This window comes from Limulus polyphemus, unplaced genomic scaffold (assembly GCF_000517525.1).
Source record: "Limulus polyphemus unplaced genomic scaffold, Limulus_polyphemus-2.1.2 Scaffold405, whole genome shotgun sequence".
In the NCBI taxonomy this organism is placed as follows: domain Eukaryota; kingdom Metazoa; phylum Arthropoda; class Merostomata; order Xiphosura; family Limulidae; genus Limulus; species Limulus polyphemus.
The window spans coordinates 275,238-297,516 of record NW_013666015.1 but is presented as its reverse complement, the minus strand read 5'-3'; the positions used below and the strand labels follow the sequence as shown (position 1 = coordinate 297,516).

Genomic DNA, 22,279 nt, shown 5'->3' with positions numbered 1-22,279 from the left:
ACTGCTAATTTAGGGATTGCTAGCGCAGATAGCCCTCGTGTAGCTTTGCGCAAAATCCATAATAAATAAACTTTTAAATAAATAATAACATCACAAGTTCTCATATCATATATAAAAATAGTTGAGAAAAACTAATTTAATTGCAAATGACGGAAAGACAGTTATGGACACAGCAGCTTAAAATAATTGAGTGGGACTATTCCAGTAATAAAAGACAGGTAGAAAAAAATATCAAACCAACAAAATATCACAAGGTCTAAAATCCTGAATGTTGCAATACATCTGAACTTTACAAAATTTTCAGAGTTTTTTTTTTTTACTAAATTATTGTAATCAGGGCCGGCCTTAGGAGGGTATGGGGCTTGAAGCAGGTACTCAAAATTAGGTTCTTGAGTTTGGATACTAGAAGTATACAATTGGCTCAGCCACTGAGATTGTTGCCTCAGTGGCCTAGCCCTAAGGCTGGCCCTGATTGTAATTAAGGGCTTTTATAAGGTATTCCCATATTACATTAAAAACTCTGTACTGAGTGCCATTCTGTAACTTTTAAAGTGATAAATTTAGATATGCACTGTTAATAACAAAATATTTAATGAAATTGAGAGCTAAAAATTACCTTCTTCCATGTTATTTTCTATGCAGAAATCAAAGATATTGTTTAATAGCTAGGCTAACAATGTTCTGAGATGTTAAACATTTCCTGGCAAGTTTCTTGTAATCATTAAGATAATTAAAAAGTCACTTTTCAGAGAGAACTTTTTTAACACATAAACACAAGGAACATTGCCATGTGTTACAGGTGTTATCTTGTTGCTTTACTATCATCTAAAAAACATGCATGTATCTTAGAAATACTGTATGAAAACTAGAAAATTGCAGCTTTTATTAAAATAGATTAAATTGAATCAGAAGAAACTAAGACATTTCATTCAGGCAAATTACTCAACATATTTTGCAATATAAATGTTTAAATGCTAATAGTTTGATTTTTCTCAAATACAACTTATAAGTTTTTCATATAATTTTGTTTTCATATTCTCATTTAATAACTTTGTGCCCCCCAGTGGCACATCGGTATGTCTGCGGACTTATGACGCTAGAAACCGGGTTTCGATATCCGTAGTGGGCAGAGCACAGATAGCCCATTGTGTGGCTTTGTGCTTAACTTCAAACAAACAAACATAACTTTGTTTATTTTCTTATGTCAGGGAGAATTGGTTCTTCAGACATCTTGAGCTGTTACTATGGTATATTTCATTTTTAACAAACATTCCTTAAATTAAAAAAACCTTTTAAATTGTTTAAAAATGTTTTATACTCATTGAATTAGAATCTGGATGTTATTTAAGATTGTCATCATAAATATTTTCATAACAGAGATGCCCATCATCATCATCATAGTAGGTAATTGGATTTGAAGACCCGAAGTGTTCAGCAATTATACATTTCCATGTGATGTGTAAGGTATATGTTGTAGGTCATCTTGTGGATGAAAACATGTTATATATTTTAATTGTTAAAAGTTAACTGTTGAGTGGGGTTTGTTCATCATTCTAATTCTTTGTTCATGTAACTATCAGCATATCCTAATTGTTTGCTTTTGCTTGATTTTATTTGTGTACTTGTATGTTGTGCCTGCTTTAGATTATGTGCGTAAAACTAAATATATTTCACTGTTCTTGAACCAGCTGTTAAGATGCTATTTTCACTTTTTTGTAACTTGTAAAGAAATTACTTATCTGCATGAGTGCATGAAAGATCATGGCTAGATAGTTATAAAATTATTCTTTAATTGTGTTTCTTTACCACAGTGAATGTGTTTGATGATTCACTTGTCTGTCTTTTGTTGAAAATTGGTATATTGTTATTGAAGTACCAGTTTCTCAGCAGTGATCATTGAAAACTAGCCCTGAACAATATGATGATTGTCTATTTATCTTTTATGCTACAAATGTACTGTACTGTGAGTAAGTATTTAGAAACTCTACACACTTTACTACTTATGTGCCATCTGCGGTAATGCTGCTTAGTTTTAATAATTTTGAATTGTCTATGTTAATGTAAAAATTTGGTACTAGATGCTACATATAATGTGTTATTCAGCTATTTTATAATGCTTGTTCATTGGTTGATTAAAGGTTCTTAAAAGTATATTAATGCTTATGTGTCGGCTGTCACAAGACTATATATTGTAACTGTGTATTATATTTCACGTTGACTATTCTGTAGTTCTACTACTCTACTGTAATTGTTAGAGGCCATAGGATAGTTCTTATGAATTAGCACCTTGATTGTGGTTCAGTAATTATGAGATTAAAAAAAATATTTTAATATTGTTACATTATGATTAATAGCATTAGAGTTGGTTGATCAACTTGAATGCCTATGAGCATTGATTACATCGATTAGTATCACATAATTGATTATAATGAAATAAAGATGTGCTATCTACAAAAACACACAAGAATATTTATGGTAGTTTTGAGCCATAGAACTGAAAACATCATTCTTATTTATCTTTGAAGTATGAAATACTTAAAATATATATATAAAGTATAGAAAAAATTAGAAGCCTACAATATTAATATGATCATTTCTGATATTAAAAAGTAATATTCTTAGAACTCAACACCATTGAATGCAAGGAAGTTTAATGTCTTTGATTACAAAGTTATGGGTTGAAGTTTAAACTTAAAGTAAGCAACCCTTATGTGGTTTTAGGAATGGAATATAAATACATATACAAACACCTTCATACTCTTTGATTTTGAACAAAAGCTCCATTAAGTACAATCTCTAACATAAATCTTATATGTTTTCATATAACAGTTCACTCCATCCAAAGGTGAAGAAAATGCAAGTGTTAAATTTTGGTGGAAAGTCAAATACCTTCCAACTGTCTTTCAAAAAACAAAGAGTGTAAAGGTGTATATAAACACTTTATCTTTATGTTGTACTTTTATTTAAGCTACAAAATTACAATAAACTAAAAGATGCAAGTAGTCCATGTAAAAATAATCAAATAAACTAAACAGCATATGTTGTCAATATAAAGGAAAGACAAATAATTAGAAATGAAAATAAAAAGTAGGATAGGAAAATGCTGGCTGAATCTTTAAATATAATATAATATAATAATACTCAGGAGTACAAGAATATATACAGTTTGTTACATTCACCAAAATGCATATAAAACTAAGCATTCATACAAATGAAAACATTCAATATAATACAAAGGTGAGATACTAATTCTAAAGATTTGAGTTCAAACTTCCAATATAAAGATAGAATGAAAGAAATTTTTACTTAATAGTGCAAGCAAAAAGACTCAAATGTATGCATGTACATGCATTTAGGTTAATTCATATAAAATATGATAGTGTTTCTAACTCACAGAGCTGTAGTTATTTTATAATAATTTAATTTATATGAGATTTTTTTAAGTTAAATGTATTTAAATACTTGTAGTTCTTATTTTATTAACAAGAAAGTTATTTAAGAAAATTTATTAATTGTAAGTTTGTTCATATTCTTGCAGTCAAGTTCTGTAGTGTTTATTTTAAATTATGAGCTGATACATTGTACAAAGGAATTTTTCTATAGCTATAATGATTACTTAGTAAGAAATTGGTAACATGAAAGTAGCCTGGAAATATGAGTAGATGTTTTATAATATGCAATTTCATAATTTTGTGTTTTGACTCATTATAATATTTGAAGCAACAAATGTTTGTAAAAAATGAATAAATACAATGAAAAACAAATTCAGATATTAAAAAAAGGGAAGTTAGTACTGTTTTTTAATTTCTATTTTGATAAACATAGGTGAATTTCTATAAATATTTAGAGATTCATTGAACATTAGCATGAGTTTAACGTAATGTTGCCTTTTTTTAATTGTTTTTACTGTTTCTATTTCAGGTGGGTTTATTTATTTGTTGTTAAGCACAAAGCTATACAGTAAGCTATCTGTGCTGTGACAGATGTCGAAACCCAAATTTTATCATTATAAGCTCTCAGACTAGCCACTGAACCACCTGAGCACTTCAGGTGCATATATAAGGGTAGGTAGATATTACTGTTTATTTGTCTTGTAGGTTTTTATCAATATTTGTGCATTATGGCTTGAAAATATCTAAGACATAATAATACATTTGACTCGTATCCTTAAAATTACAATGTTGGAAATAATTGTGGAAAAGTACAGTTGTAGTAGGAGTTGCAAAATATGAAAATTACAACTAAATGGTCATTTTATCATTAGTAAAATATATTATTACAGGAATTACAGAAAAAAAAGAAAACCAAGTAAGTTGTACAGTGCACTAATATTTTGTATTTGCTATGAACAGAGCAGTACACCTTGTTTTCATGCTACTGTAAATCTATCAATGTGTGATTGTGAAATATTGTTCCAAATGTCCTGTATTACTTCTCACAATTTTTCCAAGTTGTTTGGTTGCTGTTTGATCTCAGTTACCACATAAGCCCATACAACCTTAATAATATTTATACTGTGGCATTGTGCAAACCAAGCTACAAATGTGAATGTTCCATTGGCTTTCCTTTCAAGTATCATTTCATAACATTTGTTGCATTCTTGGAATCATTGTATTGGTGAAAAATGAATACCTACCCAACAGATAATCTTCCTGAGGAAATAACGTGATAGATAAAGATCTAATTGTATCTCGGCAGTCAAGGTGTATCAATTTTGTGAAGATTTTCAACATCATTGATGGAGATGCAACCCATACTTATATTTGTCCTCAAGTATACTTCACTGTCAGTGGTATACATTACCTGTTATAGTGTTTTTCTTTCTGCCATCAAACAATCTATCATTGATTGTTGCAAAACAATTTAAATTTAAACTCATCTCTAAAGAACAACTCCTCCAGCTTTTCTCATTGCATTATTCCAGCCTTTTAGTTTGGTTTTCTATTTTAAGCAATGGTTTTAGAAATGCTTCTTGATTCTTTGTACCCCTATGAGCTATTACCTTATGTACACTGCTGTGCAATTTCCTGCACATGCTACAAGCCTTAAACAAAGCTCCCACCCCTACATATATTCATGTGTATTGTGCCAGTCTATGATGTAATCATCATAAGACTATAGTCCTACACCAACAGGAGGGTGACTGGAAACTGATGGTCAGTGTTATTAATGTCATTGTACACCACATGGTTTCTTCTGTTCTGATATTGGATCTAGTGTTCCTGACCTCCAACTTTTGTTACATCAGCTGAACCTGCCCAATCTTATGTTCGTCACTGTTGTTTCCACTTTTGCTTCTTGCTTTCTCTTCCTGAAAGAAACAGCTCACGTAATCCCACTTTCCTCCTTCATTGCTTGAATTCTGTAGATATGTATCTTTCGTTTCCTCTTTTTCCAATAACTTTTTGATAAGACTCGGGCTCCTTGTTGCACGAGTCTCATTCACCTGAATCTGTTCTTTTAGTTTATGATCTTCTATTTTTCCTTATTTTTTCTTTCTCTCCCACCTATTCATCTTCATCTCTTACTTGACATCTTTGTTAATTTTCATGTTTCACATTCATTTGAAGGCTTTCCATCATGACCCTACTAGCCTTACTGGGGCAACTTGCACATACCTGTTTTTCACCTTGTTCTTGAGTTTGTTCCATTTTGTCCAAGTTACCTGGATTTCTTTGTTTTTGGGGTGTACTTTGTCAGGTTGCTTTACTTTCTGACTTTCACCTCCCCCAATTTCCTCTCTGCCTTGCACTTTTCCTTCGTGACATGTTTTCTGGGGTATTTCTTATAAACTGGTATCTTGAGCTGGTGCAGCTCAACAAAAGTCATCTCTGCTTACTATGGTTTCTTATCCTTGGGACCAGGAGGAGGCACCAGGTTTCTCATAGTATACAGCCTGGTGTGGTCATCCCCTTCAACTGTTCCTTGTCCTCTTGTTACTATCCACTGTCCCTCCTCTTTTGAGAACTGGCTGTCATGAGTCTTGGAGGTTATCTGTTTCTGGAGTCACCCCTTAGCTCCTGTCCTATGGAAGCTTTGCTTTCCAACTTTGTACATTGGTGAACTCTCTTTGCTACAATCTATCGAGTTCCTCAGATGCTTTCTCAAGAGTTTTTTATGTACTTATACTCCCCACCTCACCTGTTTCAAACACCAAGGGACAATTCTTCAATCCCACGCAAAAGTTTTTCTTCCCTGGCTGCCCCAAAATTTGGGTGGCTTGGAAGGTTGTTTGAATGTTTTTCCATTCAACCTCTTTTCATTTTTTTCCCCTATACAGTCATTCTGACCCACCTCATTTCCTTTGTTCTGTGTAGTCTATTTCTCATTATATCATTTTTCATACCCAATTTTAGGGCACTCCAACATCTTTTCTTGCCATGGGATTTTTCTTCCTCTAGCCTGTTTTCTCTTTCTGCCCTGTTAGGTAGGGTTATACACTCATTCCATTTAGTTTCTTCTTCTATTGGTGATGACTCTTTTTTTTATTTTTCATGTCTTCTATCATCATGTATGTCATCTCAAGGCTTCTCTTGTCTTTCGCCATTGATATCTCCTGTATGAAATATTGCAGGTGGGGATGTGGGCAACTCCTGACACTTCAGTGTCCCAATACTTATACCACAGGGAGTTTTCATCTTCCTCCATTCCTCATTCACTGCTCTTCACAATGGCTCTGATGGTGATTTTTTTTTTCTTTTTCAGGCTTCACAACCACTTTATTGTAATTATATACATATTATGGAGACAATGAACCCTCACAGGAAATACTTACCCAAAAATTTGCTGTGGAATGCTTTGGCAGATATATTTATTATATATTTCAAGCCATTCTGCACTTAAGAAAGATGACAGCAGCAGGTGTGTGCCTACCCTCACACTTAGCTTACATCTGCTGTCTTTAGTTATGGTAACCCAATGCACTGTCTCACAATGTGGGACCTAATTCCAGATGATTGTGGCTGATGACAACAGTCTTTGCACCTCTCCTCCACTACATTCAGTGTGGGATTCTAACTATTTATGGTTCACAGTCATGAGTAGCATTTTTAATGTTAATATTTTCCTCACTTGAGAATGTTTTGCAGATAGAATCTCACCAATCTGCACCACCTCCTACTCCTCTTCCCCACTTATGGGGATTAGCATGCATGGAGGATGTGTTGCCCTCCTATTGGTGGAGGACTATAGTTTAAGGATTGTTACATCATAAGCTGCTGCAATACACTTTGACATGTGTAGGAGTGGGAGCTTTGTTCAAAGCTTGTGGCATGTAAAGGAAATTACATGAAAGTGTGTGAGAGGTTAATTCATGATGTCAGAAAAATACATAGGTTCATGAAGTTTTGATACAGGATGATAAAAACCCTATAACCCGAGCACTTTTGAAAGGTGGACCTTTCATTTACAGGAGCAAACTGGGAATGGTGCAGAGTTGAGTGCAGTCATTAGGGTCATCTGGTTTTCCAGGAAATGTTTAGTATATTTTTCCATATATAGTTGTAAGTGTCTCATTTCCAGTACAATGTAGCTGACAATGAGAACATTATGTAAAAAAAAAAGGGTGTTAGGGATATTTTGCGTTAGAAATGACTAAGAATATATATATATATATACATATATACAATAAAAAACTGTACTTAAGTGTTTAAGTAAAATAAAGTTGGCACCTGGAGACTGATTGAAAAAGAGATGTTAAGCTAATCAATTTATACAAACAGGTATGGAAAATTATCTCAAACAAATAGTAAGTTTTAGGATAGTTAGGGTTCACACTACATGAAAGAAATAAGTAAAGAATAAAAATTATTTGTCTGACAGAGATGAAACTAATGATCGGAGATCACTGATTCCAGGATCTAGATTAATTCCAAAAGGTCGAACAGTGTTTAAATTAGCAATACAATAAGCTTTTTTTATTTCTCTATCAACTTTAGTTTTGAATCGTGTTTCAATGCTGATGAGAGGAACATCATTAATGGAATGACCGGGTTGGTTAAAGTGTTGAGCAACAGGCAGATCTTTTTCGCTGTTAATAGAAGACTTAAGATTGTTTAAATGTTTTCTAAGAGTTGTTTGTGTATGTCCTACATATTGTGATTGCATTTTTTACAGTGTATAAGGTAAATGGTGTTTTGTGTTCCACAAGTGATTTCTTTGAATATTTTGAAGTTTTTCTAGTTGTGCTTGTCAGAAAATGAGTCAGTAGTTTTTATGAACTTGCAGATTTGACAATGAGCTTTATTGCATGGATGATAACCATTTTTTGGTGGGATGTAATTCACTTTTGTGTGAACAAGGATGTCTTTTAGAGTTCTGCTTTTTCGGAAGGAGACAACGGGAACTTCAGGAAATATCTGTTTAAGGCAGTCTTTCAGTTATAGGAGATGAAAATGTTTTTTCAGAATTCGTTTCTGAGTTTAAAGTGATAGGTAATAATAATAAGAGGATTTATATTTGAAACTTTAGAATTGTTCTATTTTAGGATGTTTTGCCACTGAGTGTTGTTAGCCTTTTTGATCTGTCTATCGATTTTGGTATCTTTATATCCCCTTTGTAACATGGTTTGTTTTAGATCCTTGGGGTGTTTTCTTTAGTTTGTTTCATCTGAACGTATTTTCTTTATTGTAAGAGCATGACTGTAGGTAATGTTCCATTTAGTGTGAGTGGGGTGATAGCTTTCATAGTGAAGGTATTGTGGTCTGTCTGTAGGTTTCTTGTACAAGTCGGTGTGTAAAGTTCCATCCTTTAAAAAGACAGTGACTTCAAGAAAGTTAATTTGGGTGGGCGAGTAATCTAAGGTAAACGTGATTGTTTGGGGAAAGGAGTTTGCATATGAGATAAATTCTTTAAGTCATTCAAGACTGGCTGTCCACCTGAAAAATATGTTGTCTGTGTAACATTTCCATGTATGAAGTTTTTCAGGGCTTAGTTATAAAAGCTGGTTTTCAATATGACCCATAAAAATGTTGGCAAAATGGAAATCCATTTTGGTACCCCCTTGCAGTTCTGTTAACCTGAAAGTAATGTTCATTCTTGAATTCAAAGTTTTTCAGAGTTAAAACCATGGTTTGTTGTGAAAAACAGTACCTGATTTTGTCAACCCACCCTATTGAAAATCAACATACACTGAACTTCAAAGAAAAGTCTTTATGGACACCTCCACCAAACAGAGAACCATGTTTGGAGAGTTATGTTAATTAAGGCAGTAGAAAATGACATACAGATGTCACTCAACTCCCTTTATATATTACTCATTCGATTACACCACCATTCCCAGTTTGCACCTGAAGAAGAAAAGTATACCTTTCAAAAGTGCTCAGGTTATAGAGTTTGTATCATCTAGTGTGTGTAAGGAGGTAATAGCTTTTTGTGGTGCATAGTTGAGTATGAAATTTATCCTGAATACATTTTCAGGTAAGAAAAATTTTAACTTTTAAGCAGCTACACATCCACTGGAAGCAACATTAGTGCCTGTAAATAAAGCTAAGTTATTGGTAAGATCTCAAATGGATTGTCCTGTATCACATAAGGAACATTCCTTGAGTTACTTAACATCTCTTTCAAAGAGTTTGGACTTGACACCACAATTACTTCTACTATCAACAGGACCACTTTTAACTATCCTCTTTAGAGTTTTCTTAAAGCTTCTACTGAAACATAAAATTTTGTTTCAACTTGTGCATGAAGTAACCTTCACCAGCCATTTTTGTTTTGGGAGCTGCATAGTATTACTCTTGTACTTTTATAGACATTATGATTGGTTGGATGATGCCAATTGCTTAGTAATTATCAACAGTGGCTGCATGGGAGAAATGCCATAATATTTTCAGTTTATACCCATTTACTTACTATTACCATATTTATTTCCATTACTGTGTTTTAAATTAGGCATATTCTAAATTTCTGTTATAAAATTAATTTTGGATCATTTTAAAGCATTTTCATGGTGTATGTAATATTTATATTTATTTTGAAATGTATATTTAGTATAAAGAAATTTTGATTAACAAAAATAGTAACTAATTTTCAAAAATAATATTTTGGTATTCTTTTGATATAATTCTAGTTTTCTTTGTAGTAAGGTTTAATATTGTAATTAAATTTTTTGTTGTTTCACTAGAGGTAATTTCTTGTTTTAATAATTTAATCTTCTGTTTAGAAACTATTAGTACATACAGTGTATGTGAAAGACTTTGGCTAAGAAACCAAAAATTTATAGTTTAATAAAACCAAAAATGTGCATCTCCAAAAGTTGTTTAATTCTTCAAGTTTTTTAACTGATAGTATGAATTCATAAGATTATCTAAACTTTCTTATTCAGTATGTAGTGTATTTTCAGAAACAAAATACTTGATCCAATGCTTGTATAAGCCAATTTGAATTTCAATCTTAGCTGCATTTAAATAATTTGGAAAAGTCTTTTATTACTTTATAAAATAGTGTAATGTCAATTATTTGTACTACCATGAAATACCCATATTCTGCTGCATTGTTCAAAGGCTTTCTCATGACTCACAGAAGCTCCAGTGTACAAATCAAGCTCCTCAATTATCCCCAGTTATTTCTGTAGCCATCCCTAAGGATATCCATACTTTGTTAAGACACCCACCTGTGGTACCTGAGCACACATGCCACATTTGGTCTGATTAGCTTGTGAGGAGGGGTATGACTATAGTTTCAAACATAGTGCTCTGGGATCCAAAGGGGGTGAGGAACACAAAATCAGATGCAAACATGAAAACCTTTTCCTAGACAGATCTCATCATGCCTGGGTGATCATTTGGGTGCATTTTAGCCTTCCTTATAAGAGAGGTTATGGTAAGGACAACTCCAAGGCTGCCTTGGTCCTACTAGCATTAAAATTGTGAAAGTTACAAAATAACTTTTTACAATACTACCTACCATTAATTTCTTGTATCAAAATCAGTTATTGAATATTCTGGGCTGAAGGGGGGGCCCAGTGGTTAGCATTCCATATTGTGGTTCTGTGGTATGCGTCCTGTTAGTGATAAAAATTTCACCCTGGATTTTGGAGCTGTGGGTGTATCATTGATGGTTAAATTCAACTTTTCAGTATTACAAGAGTTGGCAGTAGGTGATGTTGACTAGCTACCTTCTCTCTAGGCCAATCCTATTAAAATCAGGAATAGATATATCTATTGTTACTTTGCACACAATTCAACAAACAAACAAATAGAACATTCCATTAGAGACTGACATATTTTAAAACAAACAAACAAAAATAGAAATAAGGCTAATTTTGAAGCTACTAATGTTCAGATAATATTGATTAATATATAACTAGCTCAGTTATTCAATATAATTTTTATTTCAGATTCTGGAAGTTTCTCGTGGTTAGATTCCAACTGATTTGCATGATTAATCTCTAGTAACTTTGTATATTTTCATAATTTTGCACATATAATATCCATATTTGATAAAAAAAAAAATATTAGTCATGTTTTATATGTTATTCTGATTTTTGGAAGGAATTTTACACAGATTTTTAAGTTAAACATTTATATATTTTTATCTGCATTGTATACAGATGTGATGTGATGAATCAAAAAATATTTTGATAATTAGAAGTATACATTACATAAAGTCAGATATATTTCTATTAATTGATTTTACAATGATTGAAAATTGAAATTCTAAATAAAAGTGTTAATTATTTGTTGGTGTAAATTATAAATTGGAAAAACATACTATTAAGATATTTTTCAACTAAATTAAGTGCCAGAAGGGGCTGAGTTAAAGAGGTAACTTTAAAAACAGTTGATGATATACTTGCATTTGCAACTGATATATCTCATCACCAGGAGATACTATTTCTCTAGTTCATCTAAATGAAGGTTTGTGTTTGAGTTTTGTATGATGAAATTGAAAATGTGTTTGCATTTACTAACTGTGATTTTTCAGTACTTGAAATATGTATGGTACCAGCAGAGGTATGATATTTTGTTTACAAGGTTTTTTAGTTTTAAGGACACCATCCTGGATCTCACAACTTGATAGGGACTATAACAACTTTGTATTAGAAATTAAAGCAACAGTATTTGCATTTAAAATCTTTTGGAATAATTTGTTTTTACTGAGTCGAGAGTAATATGTTTTAGCCTATGGATTCTAAGATGTTTATAAATTACAAAATATTATTTCTATTATACAAAATGTTTTGAATTAAAGAAAAAAAAGGGTGGGAGGATATTTGTAGAGAATTCTAAACAAGAAAACTGAGGCAGAAGTTGTCTGCATCTCATATCTACCTTTCTTTAAAGTCTATATTCTTTTAAAGTTACTATTCATTACATAGATTCTGGCTGAAATAAGGTGCTATGTAATGGGGTATTATTGGCTAATATATTTTGGATATTAAGCAATTGTCACATACTGTATATACACAGAAGCTAAAAGATCAATATAGTGGGGTGAAATGGTGGGAAATGAAATTTAGTTGTGGAAATCAGATCAGTATAGAGGGGAAATGGTGGGAAGTCAAATTTAGTCATACAATTCAGATCAGTATAGGGTAGTGTTTCCAAAGCTGTGTTCTGTAGAACTATGGGATTCCATACAATATATCCAGGGATTCTGTGAGAAAATTTTATGTAGTGTAGTCAGAGTAAAGGAGTAGGCCAGGTATAGGTATGGCATTAAATCTCATCAGCCCATAAATCATACCACTGCATATTCCTTTTGTCATTGGCTATTTCATTTATGGGTGGAGTCTAATTGATGACTCACTGTAAGTTAGTCGCTAGTGATAATCGAGTGTAGTGTTTCAGGGAAACAACAAGCTAGTCTTGAGATAACTTTTTAACATAAGAATGTTTTTTAAGAGTTCTGTCAATAGTTTTTGAGCTAAAAAGTGTTCCGTGGCTAAACAAGTTTGGGAAATGCTAGTATACAGGGATATATGCTCAGATCAGAAAGTAGTCATTGTGAAGATTTTAGTGTAGAAGCCTCTGATAAAAATGAACTTCCCAAATGATTGTTTTTTTATGTTTGTGTATTAGATAAAACTGAGAAATACAGTTCTAATTATAGCCATTTTTTTTTCATTGTAAGAACAATATTTTTATAATATAATGAGCCTGTCATTGGACAACCATTTGGTCAAAAGAGATAACACATAAATTGATATCTAAAAAGGAGTAAATTAATATTTGAAATGTTGTGAATTCAATAGTTATCCTTTGAAGGAAACAAAGGTATGTTTTTTATACTAATTTATTGTATTTTTATGGCTACAGAATTATATATATGAAACATATATTCTTGTTGTTTTTATGCTCGTATATTACTAACTATGTTATAATGTGAATTATGTAATGTTATGCTTGAGCTTGTGCCAAATATGAAAGTGAATGTTTATTGGTCTGTTTGAATACATTTTATTAATGATAACATCTTTAGCAATAACAATATATATGCATTTAAACAATGTTTATCGTTTGACCTAAGGTAGAGTTTTATTTACAGTCTTAACAAGTGTTAATAACATAGAAATATTAGTAGCATGATAATTTACTGTAGTAGTAAGATAAATATTTTCTTAGCTTCTGTGTGTGTGTGATAAGCATTGATAAATTTGTGTGTAATTTTTTAAAAGGGGATGGTATACTTACATACATAAAGAACTATTTTATTTACGAGTTCTTAACTTTATAGCTGATAAATGTTATTAACATACAAAATGAACAACTATTTGGAAACAGTTTAATGTATAATCTTTTGTTTGATCTAAGAAAAGTTTCTGGCTATTAATCTTGAACCATACTATTGTTAAATTGAATGTAAATAGTTATACTGTTACAATGGTCTAGTGGTTAGGGTGCTTAATTCGCAATCTGAAGATTGCAAGTTCGAATCCACGTCATTGAACATGCTCATCCTGTATGGTTACCATCTGGGCCTGCCACCTGGTTGTATAAATTCTTGGCTTCCAAAATTACTGTCTAACCTCAAGCTAGTTGAGATTAAGGTCATTATGGAGAATAAGAAGTGTATACTGTTACATATATATTAATGGTAACCTCAAATTATGAACTATAGTTTGTAGCTCATTATTTATGTTAAATAGATGTTTTATATTTGGTTCTTAGATTGAAAATTAACTAAAGGCAAAATTTCAATTACAATTAAAAACATGAGTTATATAACTAAATACAGTAAATAAAGCAAAATTCTTTTTTAAGAACAATTACTGTGAAAGTAGGAAACAAAACTAATAAGTTAAAGCTTATAGAAAAAAGTGAACAAGAAAATATAAACTCAGTTAGAATTTTAAATTACAGTTTACTATGTATAGAATCAAGCAAATAGTATTAAAACCATAAAGTAAAAATGTTTAAATGAAAAGAGAGTATGGCAACATAAAAATTTCTAAAATAATATTGAAAACATTATGAAAAAAGCTGCAAATTTGTATATGGTATGTTGTTTATAAGTAACATTATAAATAACTTGTATATCAGCTGCCATTTATCCTTATAACAGGCCTGGTTTGTTCCTTATCTTGAAGAGGGATGAAATTACCAATATTTGATGGCATTTGGTAAATATAAGTAGAGTTATTTTTCACCAACTTGTAAGGTTTTGATCATACTGAAGAATTTTTAATGGACTTTATACTTGTATTATAAAAGTATTTTATTTATTTATTGAAAGCTAATGCTGGGATTGTAATGTTACAATTAAAATTCATTTAGTAGCTATTTGATGTTTGTAAGGGATACGTGATCAAATATTAGAATTATTGATTTTCTTTTATGTAACACTCACTAGGTACATGTGTATCTAGACATAGTTTTGTTTGAAATGACTAAAGTTTATTAAAATTTTAGAAACAAACTTCTTTCAGTTGACCACTTCTCTGTTGAAGAAAGTTGTGAGCTATTTCAAAGATAATTTTCTTCACTAGCTGGGTTTGTATAATAACTTTAGGTTGTAGATAAGTACAGAATAAATTAATAAAAAAAAGATGTATACTCATACTAAAATTGTTTAAAGCAAGTATTTGTTCTTATATGGACATCATTTCATGAAGTTTAAGAAGTGATTTATATAGTTATTTACTTTCTAAGTAACATGCAGACATGTACGTATGTAATTTTACTTTTATTGAGTAAATTATTTAAGATGTGAGACAATTAAAATGCACAAATACTTGGTATTCCTGATGTATTGAAATTGGATAAATGATTCGTACTTAAAAGTTATGTTTCTTACATTGTTTTTACCATTATAAGTGTTTTCTATGAAGACTAGAGAATTACCATTAGATCCACTTCTGACAATATTAAAAAACATTTCTTTTTGTTATTGTAATGACTAAAGTTTTGAAATGGGTATCAAACTGCTTTCATTTCCTTCATCTTTGAAATATCTAACAAAAATTATAAGGGAAAACCAAGCTTTCAGAAGAAGAAAAGGATATTTATCTAATAGCTAGGACAATTGTTTTTCATAGTTCAGTTTTTATTCCTTTTTTAAGTCAGTTATTCATTTTTATGTGTCTGTGGACAAACCAGTACTCTAAGTGCTAGTTGCATCCACCCATTGGTAACTGTACTTTCTTGATCTGCTAGCATAGTCTCAATATTTGTTCTTTTTTGATTAATGTACTGAAGATTATTTATGCTTTTGTAAATATTACCCTGTAAGATAAAGACAATCATTACATAACCATTAACATCAAATGTATGCATGTTCAAACCATCCTCAAATTTTATTTTGTTTCCATAAATTATCATTATATAGACATATATATTTTCAATTTAACCTTTGACCCATATTATCAAAACATAATTTGTACATTTCACTCATCTATTCAGGAAAATAGATCCAACTTATTCAGTTTTTGAGAACTTTTTTTTTTTACTACCACATTTGAACTATATTTATAAAAATTAAACTAAATGATCCAGTGTGTGTAACACTCACCCTCTCTAATAAATATGTTTGTTTAATGGTAAAAGTCATTATTTATAGTCACCCATAAATACAACTGTCAAAATTTAATCAGATAGATTCTGGTTATCACTCAACCTGTGCTCCAAGTTTCTTTCTCTGGTTCCAGATATAATGTTCATTGTGAAGTGCTTACATTGGCTGATCTCAAGTATCTCCTTGTAAGAAACTAAATACTGGGAATGTGAGGATAGTTATTTTAAAGAGTAGGGTGTGATAGATGGAGAAGAATAGGCATAAATCCAATTTTAAAAGTTACTTTACTATGATACAAGATTGAAAAAAAAACTGTCTTACTGCCACGAATAAAACTGCTATTGTGTCAGCCTGTTTCACGAAAGTAAGAAAACCCACCTAAAAAATAAAAATTTATCCACTCAGTTACTGTTTTAAATACAATTTATCATTATCTATTACTAAATTCTACTCATTGTGCAAAGTAATTATAAAGAAAAGTATGTATTTAAAAACTGATTATTCTAGGAAAACAAAACATTGTCATTGGTGCATTGAGAATCGTGTTTGGGTGTCCTGGTACAAGTTGTTTCAGGATTCTATTATAATGCATAACTAAAGCATTTATCAACAAACACTGCCTAGAATAGATGATACTTGCAGTAGCTTCATTTAGGATAAACTTGATATACTGGTTGAGAATGATGGACAGCATATTAAATACCATCTATGAAAATGTATAAAATACTTTGTGCTATGGCCAAATTTCATGAAGAAAACTTTCAATTCTATTTGTATCTTTGGTGAAATTCAGCATCTTTAGAATGAGTAGTATTTAAGATGTAATAATTTAAATGTGGGTTTTCTATATAGTCACCCTGCATATGTTTTCAAATAAACTGTTGATATATTAGACTTGATAATGATTAACTATAAGCTCCCATTTTTATTGACAGAAATTGAAAGAATTATTAAAATAATAAAAAGTATTATAAGTATAGATTTTCAAGAGACCAAAATATGAGAGGGAAAAAGAAGACAATTTCTGGAAACTGGAAGTATATATTAGTACTTGAAAAATTGAAATTACTTAGCTTAATGCCATCACTAGTTGAAAATTATTAGACACCTGTTCTGATTGAAGATTTTATAAAAAGATTCACAAGAACTGTAGGTAATTTTACCAAGGGAAAATTTTAAAACTACTGTTCTAGCATTCCTAAACAGAGCTGGGGCATTCCTATTGGTGCCCAATGTACATTACTACTTCTGATTAGTCCTAGAGACAGCATTCAGAGTTCTTACAAGACAAACAGATCTTTCGTCCGTCATAATATTATGTTCTTTGATTACTGCTAATGAAAATGTTATGAGCATATGAAGTAAACTAGTTTAGTTGAACATAAATTTTGAACAATAACTCAGAACAGAAAACAAATATATAATTCCAAGATAAGTTTTTCCTTGCTTGTAGACATTTTTAGATACCTGCAAATTCCAAACTAATGTGTTGTCACTTGGTTTTGACTACCAATCTGTCCATTGGTGGGTCAATGGTAAATTTATAGCCTTACAACATTCAGAGTTGATTCTTCATGGTAGACAGAGTGCAGATAGCCCATTGTGTAACTTTGTGCTAAAAAATGATGACTACTATTCCAAAGGTTTGCTTTCTTTGTACACAATGATCACACTGTAGTGACGGAAATTTTGAAATTTCTTCAGACCACTACCAATTTTTTTTGAGAGGTTTTGGATTATTAGTCGGAAAATAATTTGTACTTCTACTGACCTTGGCTGAAATTTTCACTGACATTCCAATTCTAAAAACACATTGAAATCTTCTAAATATATTACTTTTGTGCAATTGAAAATTTAGTGTTAGTTGACTCTCTTAGATCTTTGGAAAAGATGTATGAAAATTTATTGTGGCCATTTTTATTTCAAGGCTTTTTTTTTTCTTAAATGTAACACTTTGACACAGAAAGAGAACGTCAAGATGTAGAGATAAAAGTTAAATTCTGTAATAAAAAAATAAATGCAATTATTTCAGATCTATTTTTATTTATTTTGTATTGTGTAACAGCATAAGTTATAATGTTAAGTGTGTTACATATGAGAAAATAATTACTTACATGTATTACTTTTACATCATAAATATTTTGTAGTTTTAAGTTCAGTTACCCATCCACCCCCATATCTTTTAGTTTTATTTTCATCTCATAACAGGAGCGTCAAGAGCCAGCCCAGGCTCAGTAATGTCATCGCCCCCTTCCTCCTCATTCTATTTATTAACTTTTGCTGATTTTTCATAAAAGAAATTTAGGTGACAAATTTCTTCATGAATAAGCAGTAGCCATTTTAGCTCATTAAGTAGTATGCATTTCTAGTGAGCTTTGGAATAACCCACTGCCGGACCCCGGGGAAGTTGCCCTCCTTGCCCCTCCCCTCTCGTCAGCCCTATCTCTTAAGTATATGCATGATGTTAGAAAAATACGTAGGTTCAAGAAGTCTTGATAGAAATGAATAAAAACCCTATAACCCGAGCGCTTTCGAAAGGTGGACCTTTCTTCTTCAGGAGCAAACAGTCCACCTTTCGAAAATTCTCGAGTTATGGGGTTTTTATTCATTTCTTAAGTATATGCGATATTCGAAACCGCAATTTTGCTTATCAGGAAGACTTTTTAAACCAGCTAATATATCTAATAAATTATTTTATGTCGCACATCTCAGTTCATACGTTAGTAAAGATGGAATGGCAGGGCTTCTGAGCCAGGTCAGTTGCCGTATAAAACTCCAAATCCATTTTTTGTTGGAAGTGCTGAATTTACTGGCTTTATAAGTTTCAAGAGTGTGGCACGGTACATGATCACATATAGCTACAATCTTTGCTAAATAGGTGAAAACTCAGATGGAATTCAAATTTACAAGTACATGTTGCATAGTGATTTTAACCTTGAATTTTCATCTATAATCAACAAAATCCCTGTTACTTTAGCGTGTCACGTTCAGGAGCAAAGTAATAATAGTTTGCCGCTCCCATTAGGTAGTAGGACAACCAAAATACCAATTTAATTGTTTTAAAATCAGATTAGCTGACATTGTCCATTTTCACAATCTTTAAATTCACAACAGCCAAGGAATTTGTTTTATGACTTAATTTGATATCTTGGGAGGGAAATCTACCAAGAGGATGTTTACTTTGCATAAATAAAAAATTGTGAATTTAAAAATCTGCAAATAGGGATCGAAAATAAGTAAACGAACAAGGCTGGATATGCTGTAGACATTACTTACAAACTATATACCCCTATTTTGGCTTCATGCTGTCACCTAAAAGTCAAAATAGGGATTTGTAGTTTGAGTAAATAATGTCTACAATAATATCCAGCCTTGTTTACTTTTTTACAATCCCTATTTGCAGGTTTTTAAATTCCCAATTTTTTTATCTATACTATTTACTGGCCTTTTTTTTGTGTGCCCAACTATGGGCAAAGTAGAACTTGATATGATAACTAACTTTATACATTGTAATGATAATAAACATAGCTAGTAGCTATCTGATAAAAAAAAAATTATGCAAATACGTGGGAAAAGGGTTTGCTTTGAAATTTTTTTACTTAATAGGTCTATCTTGAAAAAATGTTATTCGTGAAATATATTTTGGTAAATTATAAATGGGTACGTTACCTAGAGGTAACATTGTTCAATTGAGGAACCAACAAAAATAATTACATGGTTTATTTAGACTGTTACCTTGAAGTATGAGCATTCAACAATAGAACTGAAGTGTATGATGCAATAAAGACAGAATTGTTAATGAATCTTTAATGTGCAATAGAGGGTTAATATTAACTTCAGATTAGAGCAAGCTGTGTACTTAAAGCGAAACTAAATATCAATCTGGCATAAGTAAAGCTAATTAAAATATACTTCTTTCTTACATTTCCACTTATAAATATTAGAATGCGTTTTTTATCAGTTGGGTAAGACTGACTTTTGATGAAATATAGAATGATAAAAGGGGAAAATATGAGATGACAGAAAATGGACAAAATAGCAGTATTTACGTTTAGTGAAACTGTAAAAAGCTGGTAATAAACAAGCATAGGAAACTGAATAGATTCACTTGTCGTGCCTTCAATATACAAACAATGTCGACAAAGTAAGAGCCATTTTTGACAAAATTCACACGTTGCAAATTATAATACAAATGCAGATGGATTTTTGCGTGTATATTTTATTGCTTTTTATATGATCAAATATTCATTTCAGCTAAATAAGGAATCGATGCTTATTGCATGGGCGTGAAGCTACACTGAACACAGGATCAATAAAATGACCAAAGTTGTTTCACAAAATACTGCAAGGATGCAGGAAGACACTACATTCACGCAAATCCGTAACAACTGATTGAATAAATAAATAAACAAACAAGCAAAAACATTGATGCCACAGTTACATGTGTCCGATTTTGTTAATGCATCTTTTGCAGTAACTATCGTGAATATGACCAAAAACTGGAAAACGTTATTAATGACATTTTTAGATAAGAAGAAGTTAAAGAACTCTTGCTATGTTTTTAATCAACAAAATTTTAAGTTAAAAATATTAAACTGTTGGAAAAGTCATCCTTTATTTGAATCCTCGTTTTATATATTTATACTAGAAAATGGAATTTTATACAATACTTTCATATAAATTGATGTGCATTAATTAACTGAAGTATTTCTTAAAATTCGTTAATGTCCAATTAATATCAGCTACTTTTTGCAATGTACAATCTTCTAGCGTAAACGATGTTAAGTTAGCTTTTTCTAACAGAAATCTGGTGTTCTTTCAAAAGCTTAAGTACAATGTGAAACTGGAATTACCAGCCAATAATATATGAACATTAGATGATTGTAACATGCAGAATACTCAATGCTTTGTAGCTATACAATTGGTGAAGGAGTAAGAAAAAAATCAATACACGTAATATTAAATTTTATTACACACATTATTAGAATACAGTAACTTTCAGTCAGGAGAAGAAACGTCAAAAACAAGTACTAAAGACATTTTGTAAATGTAAAATGATGTAGGGATGGCAGTGCCAAAAATAATACAAATAAGAATAGAGGAATGGTACAGCTATACATAACTTTCAATATTAAAATTTAATGTTACACTGTAAAGTGCACAAGTACAAAATGGTTACGAGGTCGGTCTTATTGACCGACCTCATAGCGAGTCTGAAATAATCAAGATATGTTTGACTCAACTTGGTTTTCCATGTACGTAAGTGCTAGGCTCTTAGTTACAGTACAATGATGCCTAAACTAACATGACCATGATATTATGATAAATAAATTGCACACAAACAGTCAGAAATATATAACTTCCAACTGCAGTATGCATTTTACATTGTAGGGATAATTTATGTATAGCTGTGTCATCCATTTTATTCTTGTTTGCATTCTTTTATGGCACTGACATCCCTACATAATTTTGCATTTATAAAATGATTATTATTACATGTTAGTATTTCGTTCCCCTGTCTTAAATGTATGCATTGCTTATCACCCTTCTGAAAGGTTTCAGGTAACCATTAGTAAATAATTAATAGGGTTCAGGTATGACTGTAAAAGGCGAAAATATTTTCCTATGGATCATTTCCTAATAGCCGGACTTACAACGCTAGAAACTGGGTTTCGATACCCATGGTGGGCAGAGCACATATATCCCATTGTGTAGCTTTGTGCATAACTACAAACAAACAATTACGTAATATTTAATAAAAATGTTACGAAGACTGGAACGAATATTGCTTATTTTCTCGAGAGGATATTAATTTGAAATTAACTAAACACATTGTTAACTTATGTTCTTCCATTTGCAAATTTGTACATCAAATTATATTTTGCATAATAACCAATATCAATAATTTAAGAGTATATTTGAAAATGTTGCAGTGTCTGGATAACATGCATAATTAGCGCAGGATAATGTGCAGGAAATACGCACATTCTCTAAACATCCTGATTAATGTGCATAATAGTCGATAAGTATCCACATTTCTTAAAGACACAAATAATGTTTATTTTGTTTTAACAGATTCAAAATTTTTAGTATTTGTTACATTTTCAGTAAACCTATAAACACGTATATTTTGAAAGTAGTCCTATCTTTTTTTTTGTTGTGAAACTGACCTATAAAAACAATTTTCAACCAACAGGAACTACAAGTATATATATATATAAGGTCGTCAAGAAATTAATGTCGCGTTTTGGAACACTTTCATTACCCCCCCCCCCCATAAAAAACGTCCGTCACATATAATAGTTAAACGAACCACCTAAACGTC

At 31.3% G+C, this 22,279-nt stretch overlaps 1 long non-coding RNA gene across 2 annotated transcripts in view; it reads left to right on the top strand.

Annotated features, from left to right (window-relative positions):
- LOC111085465 overlaps positions 1-22,279 on the top strand; it is a 43,951-nt gene that overhangs the window by 11,223 nt on the left and 10,449 nt on the right. The window contains exons 3-5 of one of the 2 annotated variants that reach the window (XR_002610295.1): positions 3,922-4,064; positions 13,196-13,217; positions 14,506-14,563. This is a non-coding gene — a long non-coding RNA (uncharacterized LOC111085465). Of the gene's footprint in view, positions 1-3,921; positions 4,065-11,608; positions 14,564-22,279 lie in introns of those variants that run through there. The other variant, XR_002610294.1, reaches the window with a different exon arrangement.